Source organism: Mercenaria mercenaria, chromosome 7 (genome assembly GCF_021730395.1).
Source record: "Mercenaria mercenaria strain notata chromosome 7, MADL_Memer_1, whole genome shotgun sequence".
NCBI classification, from domain to species: domain Eukaryota; kingdom Metazoa; phylum Mollusca; class Bivalvia; order Venerida; family Veneridae; genus Mercenaria; species Mercenaria mercenaria.
This window is the reverse complement of record NC_069367.1, coordinates 7588095-7607400: the sequence shown is the minus strand read 5'-3', so window position 1 is coordinate 7607400 and position 19306 is coordinate 7588095. Positions and strand designations below refer to the sequence as shown.

The 19306-nt window shown below is 31.3% G+C and overlaps 1 protein-coding gene across 5 annotated transcripts in view; it reads left to right on the top strand.

Annotated features, from left to right (window-relative positions):
* LOC123554992 (gastrin-releasing peptide receptor-like) overlaps window positions 1-19306 on the top strand; it is a 180805-nt gene that overhangs the window by 11516 nt on the left and 149983 nt on the right. The window contains exon 1 of one of the 5 annotated variants that reach the window (XM_045345486.2): window positions 590-698. The exons of 2 other annotated variants lie outside the window; for them this stretch is intronic. The gene's annotated coding sequence lies outside the window, so the exon portion shown is untranslated. Of the gene's footprint in view, window positions 1-589; window positions 699-9905; window positions 10102-15012; window positions 15087-19306 lie in introns of those variants that run through there. 2 more of the 5 variants (XM_045345488.2, XM_045345487.2) reach the window with 2 other exon arrangements.

Sequence of the window (19306 nt, the reverse complement as noted above, 5' to 3'; positions counted from 1 at the left end):
ATGATTTTTATCTTTTGCTGGGTTTAATTCAGTATATTTTAATTGAAGGGCTTGAAAAAGTACATGAACTTCATTTTCTATGAAAAGCTTTTAGATACGAGCTTAGCAAATTTTTGAAAGTCACTTGATTTATTCCTAAATTCATTCTTTTCGTTGTCATGAAAGCGAAGCGAACAACAGTTTCTTTGTAAAGGTAAGACTAATTCTGAAAACATAAAAAAACATGTCTCAGAGGTGTCATGTTTGCCATATTTAGCAGTATTTATTTCTGTAATACATCACGAGCAGGTGTGAAGCTCTTTCGTTAATGGCCTCCAAGAATTGTGTTTTATTTGCAAATGTGCTTTCAAATTTGTTAGTCTATATATTTGTTATCTTACTCTATATACAGTGCAGATGGAAGCCGTCCGAATAATTACTGTCCATGGAATTGTCCTATTAGTTCCCAGTTGCTATTCCTCTGCTGATAGAAAATTGGTTGTATATTGTTGATACAAGATGTCATGTGACTGATCACGTGTTAGTATGTCTAATCAATAGGTTCTGGCGAGTGGTGATTTCATTTTCATTTTCTGATACAACTTCATACACATATGAAGCATTAATTTGCGATACGATTGGCGATTTGCAAACCACTTTGGGACTTAAGCTTCGATATTTTCTTCTCAACAACATGATCAGTCGTAACAATACTATTGGTAGGTGAATTAATATTAGATTTTACATATTTTTCACTTTTTATCCTATATATTGTGGATTTTATTGCGTGTTAATATTCCGTGTTTTATGGTGTTTCATAGTGAAACTGAAAACGAAAATGGGGAGTACAATAGAAGTCCATGGATAAATATTTTTACCGAATTTAAACAAATTTTATCTAGAAGCTGTTATATTTCTATCAGACAATATACGAGTATGAACTTCAAATTGTATTTTGTTATTTCCTACGTATTTAATATCTAGTATTAAGGAAGTATATATAAAAGGAGTATAATCAAAAGTAACAGGGAAATATTCATAACAGCAGTATGTATATGTCTGTATCTTGTATTTTGTTTATACGTTCGTAAATATGAAGATTCGTTTTTGAAATTTCTGCAATTAATGTAATTATACAAAGCAAAAATACCAAAGAAAGGCATGGTTATCTTTTTCAGAATATTAAAATGAAACTTAAATCTAAGTTGCAGTTTATGAAAAGTGTTTTTTCTAAACAGTGCTGATCAAAACATTCGCAAGTTGTTTGCTCCAAATCCTCACACAAATAATGTTTATACGTCTATTACGGTGTTTGCGTGCATATTTTCATTTTAAAATACAAAGTTCTTGGCTAAAAAAGAGCGGTTCCTCAGTGACTTTCTTAGTTTATTACTATAAATACTTTGCGAATTACGTTGCACCACTTGGTCCCAAATGTGATTAGAATTTCAGAAAAAAATAGCAAAATCACTTTCTATAAAAAAAAGAAAAAATAATGTCATTTAATTAGTACCATGATATAACTGGTTATCATTAGGAGTGGTTTCATGTATAAAATGATAATAACCAGGGCACGTTCCAAAATAAAACTTTATGGTAATTCCTGTACATTATACACATAACTAGTACAAAAGGAAGTAAAGGAACAGGTATCCAGATGAACATTAGAATTACAATTTTTCGAGGAAAAACAGATATTAATCGCTATAGGATATCTACAATGATCATTCAGTATCGTTTATGTATAAATTTTAATTTGTATGATACGAAATGAAGCTTTATTCTTGATATTTTACATCTAAATTCAATAGAGAAACTAAGGTGTAAACACTTCTGAGAGTATTCTGTATATTTCTAATGGTTTAGAGTGCTTGTAGATGTCCTGAAATTCACCGGAACACTTTATGTGGAGATATAAAGATCCTGAAAAGATTCCGTTTAATTGTACATATTTCTATTGCAATTACTGCCTTAGAAATGAGAGTATCTAGATTTCGCAAAATTTGATCTTAGTCTTGAGGCGTTCAGCAATAAAATATATTGAACATGTTTATTACGAAGCTGTATCAGATGCAGATCCAATGACAATTAAACGTAACCTTTTTGTGGATTGTTTGAAAGCCAAAAGGTTTCTCAGTTAAACGTAATTAAGGATAATAATTCATCGTAACTGACAGTATTGTATTTTATTAACAATTTATGTAGTTAAATCATACTCTGGTGGGTGCCAATTAATTTAATACGTGAGATGTGTGTGTGTATTTGTTATTTTAAGATAGTAATGATGAATGTACTGCCAAACAGGATTTTTTTATGTCTGTTAACATTTAATTATTTTAAAAAAATCTGAAGTTACTACAAAGAATATTATCCTGCAGAGAAGAAAGTTAATAACTGATACAATTTCAAAATCAGCTCAAGCCTACAGCACTTATTAGCAAACATAAGCTTAGTTTTTAAAGCATCTGTGAGTTTTAAAAATCTGAGGAGACAGAGTACACCATGTATGGATTTTACCGATTTCAGAGTCATATCTACATATAATGATTTGTTTCATTTAAATAGAAGATGAAACATTGTGACTGGTTGGGGTCTTCGTGTGCGCCTGTTTAAGGTCGTTGACCTCAAATAACTTGACCCTCACCGATGTGGGTTCGAGCCTTACTCGGGGAGTTGAATTCCTTATGTGAGGAAGCAATCCAGCTGGCTTTCAGAAGGTCGGTGGGGCATTATAGTCGACAGATACGCGACGATCAAGTCATCACACACACCTTTCCGACCCATGTCCGCGTCACAGAAAGTACATGCAGTGCCTTGCTATAAGCAACTTTTAATAAAACAGGTTTAGATTTCTCGTATTTATTATTTATTGTAGTCTGCAATCATTATATATTCCTAATGGTAAGAAATTAATATCCTCACCCTTATTTCAATAACCTCAAAATCATATGATAAAGTTTGCCTCAATCAATGTATATGTGTCTCGGATGGCTCATTGATGATTAAATAGGTTCTTGTCCTGCAAATCCACGGATGGTAATAAAATCTGAGTAGATCCTTTCGAAACAGAAAACGCAAACAAGTATTATAATAACAGATTCTGTTTGATTGAATTAGTTCATGAGAGGTAATGAAACGTGCAATTCCCCACACGTCCTCTAGCCCATAAACATTACGGAAATTTACTCTAACTAATAATTGTCTTTGGTATATATTCACATTAAGCTTAAAATTGTTTAAGCCTTGAAAAGAGAATCAAAAGGGCAGTTGATTGAAACATGTATGCCATCTGTACAGCTGCACAATTATTCAGCTGCAAGAGCTTTATAATGACTTATTTGGAATATTGGATATAAGAAAAAACTTGGCCTATAAAAGTTACCCTTCTTCACAAGTAATTAATTTTGTTTTATAATTCATCCTCTGTCGTTTCCATATAGTTGTATTTCAGTTACAGATAAGTCATCAGTAAGAAATAGATTAAATATATAGGTTTATTTAACGGCTACTCTCCACATAATCGCGTTTTTTATGTGACGCATTTACGTTCATATTGTTTATTCTTTTTGAAAAAATCTTTGTTTACGTAATGTTTTTTTTTTTTCTCTGTTGTATCCTTTTCTGTATAGAATCTGCCATCACAAAGAATTTGGCACATTCAACATGCTAGAAATGCTCCCAAGGGTTCATAATTTGTACGCGTTCATTTGTTTCACATCGGTTAGGCAATATGAGAAGACATTTGCTTCCTTAGTTTTTGTTTCAGTGATTAATAATGCAATGTATTTAAACCATGAACAGAAGTTTTAGAAGATTTTAACGTTCCCGCTATTGGGATAATCATTCAAAATTTTACCTTTTTGTTTTCTCACTGCATAAACTTTTCAATTTGTCAACAGAGTAACCATGCGGCAAAAAGTCATTAACGCATAAACGTTCCTAGATTTTTTTATTGCATCATCAAAACAAAACTATTACGTCGTCAACACATTTATACAAAATATAGTGATTTTTTGATATCAGAGAAATGAGAAATTGGAAATACATGTTATAGTCCTATATTTATTGATATAAAAATGGACAAAACTAGGTCTTGGGGGCATTTGTTCCATCAAATGTTTTGAAATGCACTAAAATAACAACGATCGTCTATGACATTAAAAATAGAACTATTTTAACAAAATAGTCGATTTCCTTCCAATTAAACTATTTCTTTAAACTTCAATATATCACCTATGATAACGCTATTTTGTGATAAATGGAATGTGACCATAACATAACATTTAGTACTGGATATTAAGTTTTGTACAAGACTCAAACTAAACAGGTTATTTTTGGTATTTTGATTAGAGATGTAAAATAAAATGTAAAAATGTTTGATACACATGTTCTTGCATTGAAAGACTGTTACGTTTTGTCCGATAACATTTACAACTTCTGATCTGTTTCACCTAAACAATTCCCCACTTAATTAGTGAAACTAAAATATTTTTCCAAAAATAATTCTGGATATATATTTTATACTAAAATTTAGAATTTTTGAATCTATAAATTTATAAAATAATTCATCAATGTTTATTAAACACGACTATCTACTTTATTACTGAAACTTAAAACGATATAGTTTTCCAGAAATTCCTAAATATATCTTCCAAAAAAAAAAGAAAAAAAAAACGGTATGTTTGTTAAATCCGTTTAAAGGAACGTTATTTTTAATTTATTTAACATTGTAAATAATGTAGATCTAAACTTTGTATACATTTTACCACCTTTTTACGCGACGTTGTTTAACGACGTCACGTCCGTTGTTTTTATTGTTATTCTTCCCTGAGGAAGGCTTAACGCCGAAACGTTCGAAGTTAATAATTATCTATGAACAAACGCTACACGTGTTGTTGTTGATTTTTCTTATTTGTTAAATATATCTTCAACACTGACATTTAGAATTTTTGAACATTATCATTTTTATTATTTATAGTAAAAGTATGTACTCAAGTCATTGTTAACATATCTTGTTTTAACAGAATACGAAAATGAAAGATGTTACTCACAGACATTTCCCATACATCATTTGTTATGATACACTAGATTTTCTTCTTCATAATTCAGTTTGTTGATTGTATAAAGAAATAGTCTGTCTGTAAAAAATGTTGTAATCGCGTATACTAGTATCGGTGTTTCCCCTTGACTATGCGTAGTAAAACTGAAATTGAATTCAAATCGGGGCTTTGGTTAAGAGTGCTTAACCATCTTTTTAAGTATAATGTAAATTCTGTGCTTATTTTAAAATGAATTTATATTCAAAAATAATTGTTTGCGTTAAGGTTTTACAACGGCAGGAACTCTGCAGTTTTTAAAACACAGCAAATTATTATCTCACACTATATAAACACAATGTTGTCAAACCTTTAATACACAAATAAGATGTCTGTTAACAAAAGTTTACATGACAACATTGATCAAAATTTACCTAGAGTACTTGTTTAATTATTTTTATGAACGCAATATATCTAAAAGAAACATGTTTGCATTTTTTCTGCAAAGTCAGTATAAATCTGATAAACAGTATCAACAAACACTCGTTGACCGAATGGCTGAAATAAATATTAGCGTTTGCTAAAGTTAGTCTGATGAATATAGTCGTATATGTTACTAATGTCCAACAGTAATTATTTTGAAACAATAACAGTAAGATAGTTACTGATTTATTATTTTAATCAATATGTTCTTTATAATAAGTTTTCTTAACAATAAATGTAAGACTCCTTGATAATTTTCTCCTAAACCCTACATAAAACGGACGGAGGGAGTGGAATTTTGTCTTGCAGCTTTCTTAGTCGTGCCCTTAAAAGATAGGCTCTTTGTGCTCTGACTTCAGACAAGTTGTTGAGTTGTTGTATAATTATACCTTAGATTTACCATAATTTTACGTTTTACTTAATATGATCTGGTACATGTATTTCTTCACTAATGTTAGAGCCTTTCTCAGCGGGGAATGATTTATTTACATTGTGTTGTCTAACTTGTTAACATTAGGGTAAGTGTGAGGTTGGCATGTCATAGTTTTCTGTTTTTAATTGATAAAAGCACATAAACTGTCTGCGTGAAAAAAGCAAAAACAGTTTCCTTTATATAGGTTACTGTCCGTGCCAAGGCGGTGCCCATATTTTAAGCTTGCTTTCTGTCTGTCTTGTATTTTGTATTGCGTATGTTGTTTGTTGTTAGCGTTTCTTGCCTCCTTCTTCTTACTCCCCCTATCGCCCCCATCTTTTCCCCCTTGCATTTGCGCTCCCTTGCTTTGGCATCCCCTCCCCTTTTACTATGAGTAAAATCGTGCCCACCTTAGTTTTGGCTGCTGGAATCCTAAGGCGGTGCCCGATTGTTGTTTTTTCCTGCTTATGTGTGTGTGTTTGTGTGCTTGTTCGTCTGTGTTTCTTGGGCCGTGCTCTACAGTGTTGTGATATCTTACTTGTCTGTTTATCTATGTAAGTTATTTATGTGTGTGTGCCTGTGTTTTTTTCTTTTTGGTACATGAGTGTCTGCGCTGCTGTGGTTTACGTCGTAGGGTAACTGAGATTAAGGAACGTAGCATTTCCTTTTCAATATTCATACTTTTTCCACTTTCTCCTTCAACCCTCCCCCTTTTCTACCCCCTACCCCTCCCTCCCCTTTTTTAAAATATTTTGCACAAAATACAAATGTACTTGTTGGATTTTTGAGGTGACCTGTCTATAATATTGTTCCGTTAAAAGTTCTTTCGTTGTTGTGGGCATACTTCGCAAATACGTGGCTCTGAGGCTGTGTTTGTGGTGCTATGTGCTTCCGCGAAATCTACCTTTATCTATTTTCTTCTGTTACATCATCGGAAATCATTACCATTTAAAGCGCTATGCCAAATGTTAAAATAAACGTTCCACTTTCATACCATATATAATTAAAGTCAGTAACAATTAAGCAAGCCTAGTTATCAAACAATACTAATACAAACAATACAAACACAAACAGGTTCATCTAAGAAAATCGACAATATTTGCAAAATCAAATAATACTGACTGTACTATTCAAATAGAAGAAAATATTACATATAACAGATTCAATGTTGGGTAATGCTCACTCACTCACTACCTGAGGGAATCAGAATGTTATCATTTATGATAGAAGAACAAAGTGGTATCAATACTGGTATATGTAATGCGTTCACAACTGACTATTGTTTTGCCGAGAATCTGTGTTAGATGTGTCTAATAGAATAACAAAAATATGAGACCTTGTATGAAAGTCGTTCTTTTTGTAAGAAACTGAATATTGTAGAGTTCATGTTAAAATCATGGACTAATTCGTCATTCGTGTTTGGATTGTACTTAGACATTATTAAAGAAGAGACTAAAGGTAAATTTGTTTATCTTTACTCGTTCTTTTTCTCTTGATATATTCCTTTATACAACAACCTGTGCAAAATTACTACATTTGCATAATTTGCTGTTCCGGAATCTCGCAATATTAGATATTTCCTCCTATAAATGAAATCATTATATGGAAACCTATTTTTTGTTACTTTCCCTTTTCAAAAAAGTGAATGATCTATTGTCAGAGCCACAAAAAATGTCGTATGTACAGAACAGATTGCTAAACAAGGGCATTCTAAGAAAACAGGACACTGCATGACAAGGTACGTCGCTGTATCGTCTGCGATATTGTATTTGTTTGTTTAAGACAAAGTACTTTTAGAAACAAAATTTAGTCAGATTCGATCAATTTGTTATATATCTAGAGATCAATAACATATTTCTATATTTCTTTCCTGCGACAAAATCCAGAGTTTGTTTATTTCTTCACTACATTTCAATTATTATCCCGTAATGTTCATTTCGTAAAAACAGAATTTCATTGAATAATGCAACCTTTGACAGTAGTCACCGTTTGCAATCTTTTAAAGTGCTTTGTATGAATTAATTTGCAAACTGAATGGCGTTCGGACTTTAGCTCCAGTGCTTTACTCTCAGCAATATGAGAGGTCGTAAACATGGTATTAATATGTGACTTATTCAAAATTTTAACTTTGTTTTCTATATTCATTCCAGATATTGCGTTTTAAATTGTGTTGATATTTCATATTATATGTATTACATTTTATAGTTTAACTTTAAAAGGAGTTCGTGAACAAACATTCATACAGAAGTTCGTCTGATTGTACATAGACGTTTTCATAGTTTTAACTATGAATGGTCATTAAACACACATAGTTACCTTTGTTTTGTACTAATCTAATAACTGGCATCATGGAAGATTTTTTAAAGTATTACAATCACATAAAACAGTTAGATATTCGTAGCAATAGCACTTATAACTGTTTTGTTTAAATCTCCATATCTTGCAGTATAACTGTATGAAGCACTGAAAAACTAACCGTTTTATTATACCACAGTTCTTTTTAAGTGTAATTTGAAAAAAAAATCTTTTCAAACCCAGTACTGTCCAAAAGTATTCGCGTGTGTATTTAACAAATATTAATATGTGAGTCCGAAGAATGCTGAAGTGCCTGTATGTAAAGAGAACACATAACTGCACGGACATTGCCAATCGCTACCTTAATTCATAATTAAAGATTTTATCGGTGTGGTGTTATCGTATATTTAACTGTAAATAATCCCAAATTGGCATTTATCCAGAATAACATCATTAGTGCATTTTGTTTGCACTGTGTTAGGTCAAAGTGTTGTAACATTTCTTTGTTAAACGCAATTAGTGATAATAATTCATCGTAATTGACATTGAGGCTGTTTATTAGCTTTTTATTGTAGTTAAATCATTTCTGATAGGTGCCAATTAATTTAATAAGTAAAATGTGTCTGCTTATTATTTATAGATGTAAATGATAAATCTACTGCCAAACATGCTTTCTGTTTTCTGTTTAGATTAATAAAATACATAAAATTGTCAAGAATATCATAGTGAACATTTGATACAATTTCAAAATCAACTCAAACCTGAAACAAATATGTAACCATATCTGTCTGTGTTTACGTTTTGAATAGTGAAATATGTACAATATTTCTCGATCATTTTGTTAAATGTATGATAAGACGAATATCACAGAGAACATCTGAACGTTAGAAATAAATAGAAACTTACCAGTGCTTTGAAGAGATCCAGAAATACTGGAGAGACATGATAACATTAACCCTAACCCTGCTAAATTTCTATTATGAACTTGTCTATGTTTTCAATTTGAACGGATCCATTAACTGTTAAATCTTTGCTTCAACAACTGATGAATATTGTCGTATATGTTACTAATGTTCAACAGTAATTGTTTGAAACAATATCAATTAGAGTTTCACTGATATATGATTTTAATCAATATGTTCTTTATAATTAGTGTTCTGTTACATCATCGGAAATCATAACCATTTAAGCGCTATGCCAAATGTTGAAAAGCAGTTCCACTTTCATATCATATCTAATTAAAGTCAGCAACAATTTAGTAAGCCTAGTAAGCATTCGCATTTAGTAAGTAAATCCCGTGAAAAAGATCTCTAAAGGGAATCAGAGGTCTCAGTGTCAGATTTGCGTGTGTTCCGTTCCATTATCGCTTTTGACTGAATGTTTTTCAGTAAATAAACAAAGCACGGTTGTGTCTTTGTAATGGCTGTGTTTAAAATAGCGTTTGACCGAATGCAAATAATACGAATACAAACAAGTACATCTAGTAAAATCGAAAATATTTGCCATCGAGTAACGGGTAGCAAAATCAAATCATATTGACTGTAATATTCAAATAGAAGAAACTATTTCATATAACAAATTCAATATTGGAAAAAGCTCACCTTCTACCGGAGGGAATCAGAATGATATCATTTATGATATTAGAACATAGTGGTATCAGTGCTGTGATATGTACTGCGTTTACAACTCACTGTTGGTTTGCCGGGAATCTGTGTTAGATGTATCTATCAAAATAACAAAAAATTACTTTGACTGTGTATAAAAGTCGCTTTTCTTAGAAACTGAACACTGTAATCTTTATTGTAAAATCACGCGCAAGTTCGTCATTTCTCACTTGAATATCGTCTTTGGATTGTATCTTGACATTGTTAAAGAAGAGCAGAGCCTTCCGTAAAGGTAAATTTGTTTGTCTTTACTCGTTCTTTCACTGTTGATATCATCCATTATTTTACAATTTGTGCAAACATATATACTAAATTCTCACTAATCACTTGATATTAAATATTCCCTGTTGTAAATCAAACCTTTCTGTTGAAACATATTTTCTTTATTATATTCCCTTTTCATAAAAAAACAACCAGAATGTAAAGTTTTGAATCTGAAATACAGAACATTATATAGTTTAACAAGACAACTCTGAGCAAACAAATAGGATACTGCAGGACAAAAGGTACCTCACTGTAATGCCTGTGATATTGTATCATTTGTTTAAAATGGAGTGCTTTTCAAATTTTAAACTGAATTTAGTCTAAATCGATTTTCTTTTGAAATAACTAGAGGTCAATAATTCATTTCTGTATTTGTTTTCCTACCGTCGTCATGCACTATGACATAAAATCCCAAGGTAGCAACTATTTTTTCTTTTAAATTTGTGTTGATCCAAGTACTTATTCTTAGTCGCCATCATAGTCTTGGTTGGTGACTTCATTTGGATTTTACCCCTTTTACAATCTATTGTAGATGTTGGGGATCACATTGTGTGCAGATATTCTGTATTATAATTATGTTTTGTTTCTTATATTAAAATAAAAACTTATATGGAAAATGTTATGAGTCCATTACCAAACCTCATACAGAAATTAGTCTGATTGTACGAAGAAGCTGGCATACTTAAAACTGTAACTGAGAACAAAACAATTTTCTACCTTTTACTTATTATCTTAGTACCTGGTGAAACTGTGATAAATATGCCGTGTTCTATAAACATGTTCTGGGAAAAAAATTGTACAAACACATCTGAATTCAATCAATAAACATTCAAATATTCTTCATTTTGAAATACTCCTTTTTATCTTTCGCGAAACTATTGCTTATAAACATTGTATTAGATATTTTTCAGACAGAAAAATATATATTCACCACAAGAGTAAAATAAAGTTTCAACCTAAGATGTTATGTATGTCAAATGTATTTCTATGACAGTAGCAAATAGATAAATAATGGTCTAGGTTCAGTTTCTTTCCATATCCACTATAATCTCCATTATCCAAAAATACTGGAGCGCCTTCGTGCGAAATCCAGGGATAGGATTTTGCGACCAGCAAGGATCTAGATCAATGCACATCCGTACTATTCGATTATCCACACATCCAAACTGTTCGTTTATCAAATTAAGCACTTGTTTGAAACTGATAACCGGATTCAGACTGTATCCATGCTGGTCGCAAAACAGTGCTGATCGCAAAGCCCTAACATTGTTTTTCATACAACGGCGATCCTCATAATTATATAGCTTAGTTTCATGGAGGCTATGAAGCACTTTATTATTAGTTTTAATAATTATACAGTAACGTTTTCAACGTTTTATCTTTTATGTATTTACTTTGTTTAACTTTAGAAGTTATTATTATGTTCATTTATTTCATTTGACATTTTTTGGTAACTGTTCTCTTTCATTTACTGACGCTTATTATAATTCACATCTACTTAATATCTACATAATATGTCAGTATTTATTGACATCACATTCTATATTTAAAAATTGCTTTTAGGGAAATAATAAATAAATTACCAAAAATACGTCATGTCTTGGGCAATAACGGGGTTTGCATAGAGTTTGATGACAGTGTCCTAAGCATTCAACATCACACAACTTTTGAAAAGAATGTCTTTTTATTGAGTACTATTTAAAATTATGTTCACCTTTCTGTACATCATTGAAATTTCAAAGTGGCGTGCATCTAGTTAATAAAGAGTGAAAAATATTAATAAATGTTTACTTATACGTGTGTATAAAATCCATTGAAAAGACGTACAATATATTATATCGTGTTTTACATGTTTGAACAGGACATAATTTTCCCGTAAATTACATTCTTAATTATGGCCACGCATCTGTTCACTAGACAAAATATATTCAGTTTTGCACTGAGGCAAATAAATCGCTTTATTAAGACATCAACTAATTATACAATAAATTTGTTTTCTTTCAACAAATGTAAATCCAGTTCAAATTTCTTTTTAAATTTCGTAATTTTCCTCTAAAAAAGCAGTAAGTAAACACAACCGAATGAAGTCAATGTCAAATTGAAATGTTTCATTTTGTCTGCAAGTGAACGACATAAACTGAATTTTATTGAAACAAGATTACTGTAAAAATGACTTAAAATATATTTACAATCGCAATGGAAACAATTAATTTGTGTATTTTAGACATGTTGGCAGTTAAATTGTAGCAGTCAATTTCTTGGGCTGCAGAAGACAGAACCTATTTAATCTGCTGACAAAATATCTCTGGGCAACCACGGTATTAAACAAGTGAATAATTTATTTCTACCAAACGACTGATATTTCTTTTTGAAACAAGTGGAGGATAGATAATGCTCTGAAAATAATAGCTAACCCGCCATTATTATTTTGCCGTTGTCTTTTAAATCCGAAACTGTTACTTTTATCACTAAGCGTATGATCAGAGCAATATGTAATTAATGCCATTTCAAACTTTCAACATGGTATAGCCATGATGTCATATAAACTTAATGATTTTAAAAAATAAAACATTCTTAAATGTCAAAAATGTACAATTGATCAGTAAAGGACATAACAAGCAACGAAAATGATAACAGACACAAAATAACGGTCTTCATGCTCTGCAGTAAGAGCATTATAATAGTCCGTCAGTAATTAAGTTTTTTAAAACTTTCTTAAGAAGTATAGCATTAATTCCTTATACCTTAAACTTGTCTCCCTTTCTCGTTGCCATTCGATCAGTAGGTCAGTACCTTAAACAATGTGTGTTATTTGTGCGTTTTCTTGAGAAATATTTACATTTGCACTTCTTTATTGTAATAAATGGCATTCGTCAGTTTTCAGGAAAAAAAATACTTTTATGTCCATTTTTGTGACATTTTATCTTCATGATTAGATAGTAAAATGAAGAATATTAAAATTTTCAAGATTCAATACTTTTGAAATTTTGATTTGCTTATATCAGAGAAACTTGTAATTTCAGTAAAACAGTTTCATTAAGTTGTTACAGATTCTGTTCATTAAAATTATAAACTCCAGCTGACTGTTTTGTTCAGTATGTTTTCCAACACACCGAACGAAAGCAATCTTATGGTGAAACATGTTATGTTGTATTTACACTGATATAAAATTTCTCTATGTAATTATAGTTGTTTATTTGGTTTTCTGATAAGTTAGTGCCCTTAAGTTAGAAAGCGTCTACGTTAAGCACATTACGCACAATGGATCGGCATTATGATGAATGCATTATCAAAATTTATATGTTTGCGTATTTGTTTGTTTCGGTTCACATAGACACATTAATGTCATATGGTGATTCCTCTGGGCTACTTTATCTATCCATAGCTAGTAGATTACGGTTAAAAGTTCGGATTAGAGGGGTTTTCGGATTAGAAAGGTTTCTATTCTAGACGAAAAATTTATGCTTTTTGTTATACATGATGTGTCTATCCAGGATTAATAAACATAATTATTGTATAAGCTCCATAGAGATCTGTTTAGTGTGATGTCAATTTTCATGTTAATTTAACTTTTCAATATCAATTATAAAATTTGATATTGAATTCATTATTTCCATATTTGCAGAAGGTAGCTTAAGATAATATTTTACATGTCCTGTAATTCTAATGATCCGGTTAAGTACCACTTACAGATAATCAAATCCCTGCTTTAACCACATTGCACAAAAGTATGCGTGGAAAATAAAAGACATATAAATTTATAAGTATCTATTACATTGGCAGTATTTATCACAAATATCTATTCTTATGAAGTTCTGTTCAAATAAACTATGCGCATTTTCAGGCATGTAGTAATTGTAGTAAACTCAAAAATGTCAAAAATGATCAAGATTAAGATCAGAATCACTGATAAATAAGTTGATACACAGATCTCAAAAGTTTGTTCGGTTTTCGGAATAGAGAGGTTTCGAATTGAAATGGTAATTTTGCAATAGAGAATGAATACAAATATTAGAGACCAAACAATTCGTTCAGTTTAGAGAGCTTTCCGGATTAGAGGGATTCGGATTAAGGAGGTTCCATTGTACACGAAGCGGTAAGTTTCCTAACACTTCATGTAGATTTTCCATATTAAAAGAGGTGGGAATAGAATCTCCGGAAGCATTAAGTGCATCAAAGGAAACCAGAGTCAACGAATCAAATCAAATGACTGTACATAATCAATTTGTTAAACTGATCTTTATCACTGGCTCGGTTTAAATCAACACAATTTTAGTTGAAGATTATGTTCCAAGGGCTTGAAAAAGTACATAAACTACTTTTTTATGAAAAACCTTTAGATACGAGCTTAGTTAATTTTAGAAATTTAGTCACTTGATTTATTACCAGATTTATTTATGTTCGTTGTCATGAAAGCGGAGCGAAACAATATAAAAGGAACAACAGTTTCTTTGCAAAGGTCAGACTAATTCTGAAAGCGTCAAAATAAAAAACAAGTCTCAGAGGTGTCAAGTTTACAATTTTTTGCAGTATTTATTTCACTAATACATTACGAGCATGTGTGAAGCTCTTTCGTTAATGGCCTATAAGAATGGTGTTTTTTTTCCAAATTTGTATATATATTTGTTATCTTATTCTATATAATGTGCAGATGGCAGCCGTCCGAATAAGTGTTGTCCATGGAATTGTTCTATCAGTTCCCAGTTGCTACTCCTCTGCTGATAGAAAATTGGTTGAATATTGTTGATACAAGATGTCATGTGACTGATCACGTGTTAGTATGTCTCATCAATAGGTTCTCGCGAGCGGTGATTTCATTTTCATTTTTTGATACAGCTTCAGACACATATGATGCATTAATCTGCGATATGATTGGCGATTTGCAAACCACTTTGGGACAATAGCTTCAGTGCTTTCTTCTCAGCAACATGATCTGTCGTAACAATACTATTGGTAGGTGAATTAATATTAGATTTTACATTTTTCTCACTATTTATCCTATATATTGTGGATTTTATTGCCTATTAATATTCCGTGTTTTATGGTGTTTCATTGTGAAATTGTAAACAAAAATGGAGAGTACAATAGAAGTCCATGGATAAATATTCAAAACGAATTTAAACTAATTTTATCTAGAAGCTGTTATATTTCTATCGAACAATATACGAGTACGAACTACAAATTGTCCTTCGTTATTCTTACGTATTTAATATCTTGTATCAATGAAATATATATAAAAGTAGCAATCAAAAGTTACAGGGAAGTATTCATAAAAACAGTATGTATATGAATGTATCTTGTATTTTATTTGTACGTTGACGTTGGTAAATATGAAGACTGTTTTTGAAATCTGTGCCATTAATGTTATTTTACTAAACCAAAACTATCAATGCTTTCTAAAGAAAGACATGTAAAATTTATATTTTAGTGGTGGGGGTGGGAGGGGCTTAATGCCGTTTTTCAACAGCATTTCAGTCATGTAACGGTGTAGCATGTGTAAATGTTGAGTTCTGCTCAACCCGGGGCTAGAGGGCGTGGACGGTAGCATGCATTTCCACTACCGTCCACGAACGGGCTCAATCAAACCGAGCCTGCAACATTTTCGTTTTTGTCGTGTTGAGAGACCTGTGGAGTTTCCACTTTTTCTATTTTAAACTACCGTTTTTTTTTTCTAAACAGTACTGACCCAAACAATGACAAATTGTTTGCAACAAATCCTTACACACACAAAAAATGTTTAAAGTCTATTACAGTGTTTGCGTGCATATTTCGACTTTAAAATAAACCGTTCTTGGCTAAAAAGAGTATGTGGTTCCTCAGTGACAGTCATTGCTTATTACAATAAATGCTTTGCGAACTTCGTAGCACAGTTAATGTTAAATTTCACTTGGTCCCAAATGTGATAAGTATTTCAGAAAAAAAGCAAAATCACTATTTATAAAATATAGAAAAAATAGTGTCATTTAATTAGTCTTCTGATAAATGGAACCATGAGATAACTTGTTATCATTTGGACATATGTAGGAGATATACATTTCAAGTGGTTTTATGTATGAATCAATTTAGTTCCAAAATAACAAAATTTTATGGCAATTCCTGTATATTATACAATAATGACTAGTACAATATGAATTAAAGGGACAGGTACCCAGATGAACATTAGAATTACAATGTTTTGGAAAAAAACAGGTATCAATCGATTCAAGATAATGAAAATGGTAAACCAATATTGTTTCAGAATATATCTTAATTCCTGATATTTAACATCTAAATTCAACAGCGGTACTAAAGTGTAAACGCTTTTGAGAGTATTCGGTATATTTCTAATTATTAAAAGTGCTTGTGGAGATATAAAGTTCCTGAAGAGTAACGTTTAATTGTATACATTTGTACTGCAATTACTACCTTAGGAATGAAATATCTAAATTTCATAAAATTTGATCTTAGTCTCAGGGCGTTCAGCTTTCAAGTGTATTGAACATGTTTATAACGAAGCTGTATCAGATGCAGATCCAATGACAATTAAACGTAACCTTTTATCTGAATTGTTTGAAAGCCAAAAGGTTTCTCAGTTAAGCGTAATTAAAGATAACAATTCATCGTAATTGACAGTGTTGTTGTTTATTAACTCTTTATGTAGTTAAATCATAATCTGGTGGGTGCGAATTAATTTAATACGTGAGATGTGTGTGTGTGTGTGTGTGTGTGTGTGTGTGTGTGTGTGTATTTGTTATTTTAAGATAGAAATAATGAATCTACTGCCAAACAAGATTTTTGATGTCTGTTAACATTTAATTATTTAAAACAAAAACAAACTACTGCCAAGAATATTATCCTGCAGATAAGAAAGTTAATAATTGATACAATTTCAAAAAAAAACAACTCAAGCCTAACGGAAATATTTTAACACATAAGCTAAGTTTTTAAAGCATCCGTGAATTTTCAAAATCTGAGGAGACAGAGTGCATCATGGATGGATTTTACCAATTTCACGATTTGATCTACATATAATGAATGTTCCATTCAAACAATCATGAAAGAATTAATTTAGATAGAAAATCAACTATTGTGACTGGTTGAACATTATTATTGAATGAAATGCCGCAACAACGTTATTAACGGAATCTACAATTTGAAAAATGCTTATGTTTTTTCCTTTACATTTTGTACAAAAATACTAATCGACAGATACGTGACAATCAAGGCATCGCCCACACCTTGCCGACCCATGTCCGCGTCACAGAAAGTAAACGCAGTGCCTTGCTATAACCAACTTTTAATATAATAGGTTTAGATTTCTCGTATTTATTATTTATTGAAGTCTGCAATGATTATATATTTCCAAATGGTAAGAAATAACTATCCTTACCCTTATTTCAATAACCTTAAAATCATATTATGAAGTTTGCATCACTCAAAGTATAGGTTGGTCGGATGGTTCATTTGAAGATTAAATAGGTTCTTGTCCTGCAAAATCTATGGATGGTAATATAATCTGTGAAAAGATCCTTTCGACACAGAAAACGCAAACAAACATTATAATAACAGATTCTGTTTGATTGAATCTGTTCATGGGAAGTAATGAAATGTGCAACACTCCTCACGTCCTCAAGCCCATAATCATTACGGAAATTTACTCTACCTAATAATTGTCTTTGGTATATATTGGTATATATTCGCTTAAAGCTTAAACTTGTTCAAGCCTTGTAAAGAGAAACAAAAGGGCAGTTGATTGATATGTATGCCATTTGTACAACTGCACAATTATTAAGCTGGAACAGCTTTTTAATGGTTTACAATGTATTTGGAATATTGGATATGAAAAAAAGCTTGGCACTATAAAAGTTACCCTTCCTGACAAGTAATTTGTTTTATGGAGTCCATTCAACATGTGTGTAATAGAGCTCCGCTTAAGCCGGTGCTAGGGGGCGTGAGAGGTGTTGCATATTTCATTACCTCTCATGAACAGACTCAATCAAACCGAGTCTACTATTATTCTTCTTGGTTGTATTACGCAATTACGTTTTATTTTTGTTTATTTTTTAAATAAATTCTTTGTTTGCGTAATGTTTTTCCCCCGTTGTATCCTTTTCTGTATAGAATCTGCCATCACAAAGAATTTGGCACATTCAACATGCTAGAAATGCTCCCAGGGGATCATAATTTGTACGCGATCATTTGTTTCACATCGGTTACGCAATATGAGAAGACATTTGCCTGCTTAGTTTTTGTTTCAGTGATTAATAATGCAATGTATTTAAACCAGGAACCGAACTTAAAGAAGATTTTAGCTGTCCCGTTGTTGGGATAATCATTCAAAATTTCACCTTTTTGCAAAAGTGAACCAAGTTCTGTTTTCTCACTGCATAAACTGTTTTCAATTTGTAAACTGAGAAACCATGCAGCATAAAGTCATTAACGCATAAACAACCCTTGATTTTCTTAATGCATCATCAAAACAAAATAATTACGTCGTCATAATGTTTATACAAAATATACTGTTTCTTGATATCAGAGAAATGAGAAATTGGAAATACATGTTATAGTCTTATATTTATTGATATAAAAAACTAGGTCTTGGGGGCATTTGTTCCATCAAATGTTTTGAAATGCACTAAAATAATAATGATCGTCTGTGACATTAAAAATGGAACTATTTTAACAATTTGAAAATGGTCGATTTCCTTCCAATTAAACTATTTCTTTTATCTTTATTATCACCTGTGATAACGCTGTTTGGTGATAAATGGAATATGACCTTACCATAACATTTAGTGCTGGATGTTAAATTTTGTATAAGCATCAAACTAAACAAGTTATTTTTGGTATTTGATTAATGATGAAAAATAAGGGGTTAGTGGTAAAATGATTGACATTGACAAAATATATATTTTAGTAATAAAAGTCACATCAAACAAAATTATTTGATACACATGTTCTTGCATGTAAACCACGCGAGTTACTTTTAAGGCATTTGTTTGTTTATATGTATGCAGACCACAATTCTGTATAAGATATAGCGTATGCCTCTAATTATATATAAACACGTAGATTCATTTAAGACACATGTCCGTTATAGTTAATACAATGAAACAAGCTTCACTGTACTGTAGTTGTTGATTCAACTAAATGTCTTCATTACTATACTTCTTTAAAATTATTGTAACTTAACG